General features: G+C 36.2%; 1 non-coding gene across 1 annotated transcript; it reads left to right on the top strand.

Annotated features, from left to right (window-relative positions):
- The first annotated feature begins 2,285 nt into the window (after positions 1-2,285).
- On the top strand, positions 2,286-2,419 carry LOC126032773 (small nucleolar RNA SNORA51). Its single transcript, XR_007503975.1, has one exon. It is a non-coding gene; the product is annotated as a small nucleolar RNA SNORA51 (small nucleolar RNA).
- The last annotated feature ends 246 nt before the right edge of the window (positions 2,420-2,665 follow it).

Consider the following 2,665-nt stretch of genomic DNA (forward strand, 5'->3'; position numbering starts at 1 on the left):
AATTCTTGGAAAAACATTTATTTTGTTGAGTTTTGTCATTATATCCCACCACCATCTTTGGGCCTGGAGGGTTGTTTGTGATAAATCTGCTGTAAATCTTAAGGATGCTTCTTTGTATGTAATTTCTCTTTTTTAATCTTGCTGCTTTCAGTATTCTATATCTGTGGTTTTCATCATTGTTACTAGGATGTGCCTTGGGGTGCTTTTCTTTGGATCTCTTTCAGCTGGTACTCTTTGACATCTAGGATGTGGTTGCCTGCATTCTTTAGCACTGGAAACTTTTCAACAATGATGACCTTGATAGTTGATTCTTTATGGGGTTTTTCTTCATGGGTCTCTGGGTCATCAATGATTCTTATGTTGTTTTTATTGAATTTATCCCAGAATTCTATTGTATTCTTTTCACTTGTTTTGAAGAAATTTTTCATTTTTTATTTGTTTATTTTAAGCCTCTTTTCCAACCTCTTGGAGGTGCTATGCAGTTCATTTTCTGTCTCACTTATTCTGTCCTCAGCAGTTGTTATTCTACTTCCAGTGAGTTTTTCATTTTTCCTGCCAAGTTTTTTGGTCCTGTTATTTCTATTTTAAGTTTTCTCATTTCTAGTCTCATATCCTCTTGAGCCTTATTTATAGTTTGGTTCATTTCATGATTTCTTTGAGTTTTGAATATTCTCCACATTTTCCCTTTAAGGTTCTTATCAGAGATACTATATAAGTGGCAGGTATTTGTTGGGTCTTCAGAATTACCATCTTTAATCTCTAAGCATGGTATTGTTAGGTGTGGTTTCCCCCATTGTGACCTTTGCTATGTGATGCTTTTTATGCTGCACTGGGGTTTATTGACTGGAGAAATGTGTGACCATGGAACTAAGCAGAACAGAGCAGCTATTTTCATTTCATTGCATCAGTCTGGCTTGGTGGTGGGGTGGGGTGGGACTGCACTTACCTTGTTGTAGCAGTAAATTATTTTTAATCCTGGGAGAAAAAATTTTCTGGGAGCCTTCTCAATATAAGAAGTGTGGCTTCATCAATTTCCCAAATGTCCATTGATGCTGAGAATGTTACACCAATGAAAGGGTGGGGGGGTGTTCTTTACATGACTGAAACCCAACTATAATTGTATTTGTAATCAAGGTGTTTAAATAAAGATATTAATATAAAAAGAAGTGTGGCTATTCTTGGCCTACTTCCGGTCTGGCACTTCACTGTACAGTCCTCTCTCATTATTTATGGACTTAAATGCTGCATGTAAAAAGCCTTATCAGGCTTATTGGTGGTCTTTCAATGCCCATAGTTTCTTCTATAGTGTACAATCCTTTCACTAAAATATCATCCATATGAAACAGAAAAGGAAGCAACATGGATAGAATATTATTTTGAGAAGAATATTTCCATGAAATTTATAGAAAACTCTTTCAGAGATGATTGATCACTCCTCATTGTCTGCTTGCCAGTTTGGCTGTTGAATATTTTTCTTATAAGCAAATGTTCTGAGAGTAAAATCTTGGTGTGTCTTCAGAGGAGAGTATAAGCTTTGCAGTTTATTCCTATAGTCGTATGAAATCATTGAAAAGCTATAAAGGCATATGTTTAAAATTATATCATTGATTAATCAATTAAGAAAACCTACTTCCAATCTTTATTAGGCTCTTGCAAAAAGTCAAGGAAACAAGTACGTTCTCAAAAAGTTTACGTTAGGTAAACATTACACTGATACCAAAAGCAGAGAGATAACACCAAAAAACTATACTATAGACCTATATCCCTGAGAAGTCTATATAAAGATAATTAATAAAATACTAGTAAACCAAATGTAACAGCACATAAAAATATCACACACAATTACCAAATAGGATTTATTCCATAAATGCAAGGATAATTTAATATTTTCAAGTCCATCAATGTAACATCTCATATAATTATAAGAAATTATCTATGTGATAATTCTCAGGAAGGGGCTCGAGTGATAGCACAGTGAGAGAGCATTTGTCTTGCATGTGTCCTACCCGGAACAGACCCAGGTTTGATCCTCAGCATCCCATATGGTCCCTTGAGCCTGACAGGAGTGAATTCTGAGTGCAGATCCAGGAGAAAACCCTGAGTGCTGCTGGGTTTGGCCCAAAAACCAAAAAAAAATTTTTTTCAGGAAAATGGAATATGGAGCTAGAAATATAGTAGGGCATTTGCCTTGCTCACAGCCTATCAGGATTTAATCCTTTACATCTCATATACTACTATTACTAGAAAGCCGTCTAGAGTACATGCCGGTGTGAGGTGGGGAGGAAGGACACTTGGGATATTGGTCATGGGAATGTTGCACTGGTGACTGTATAGAAAAAGGAGGTACAGTAAATGCACCCCATATACATCTCAACCCAGGCCCTTTGCCTGGTCTGTACTGTGAATTGTGGACAAAAAATACATCTCATATATTCTCAGGAGCTTCCCCAAGATTATTCTCTGAAAGCAGAGCTAGGAGTTAGTCCTGAGAACAGCTGAGTATACACCAAAACAAAACAAAACAAAACAGAAAAAAATTGGGAGGGGTAATAGAAGGAATATTCCTCAATATATTTCAAGTCATTTACCACAAACCCACAACTAATATCATACTGAATCATGAAACATTGAAAATATCTTCTCTCCAGGATTAGCCACGAAGTAA

Source organism: Suncus etruscus, chromosome 16, assembly GCF_024139225.1.
Source record: "Suncus etruscus isolate mSunEtr1 chromosome 16, mSunEtr1.pri.cur, whole genome shotgun sequence".
NCBI lineage: Eukaryota > Metazoa > Chordata > Mammalia > Eulipotyphla > Soricidae > Suncus > Suncus etruscus.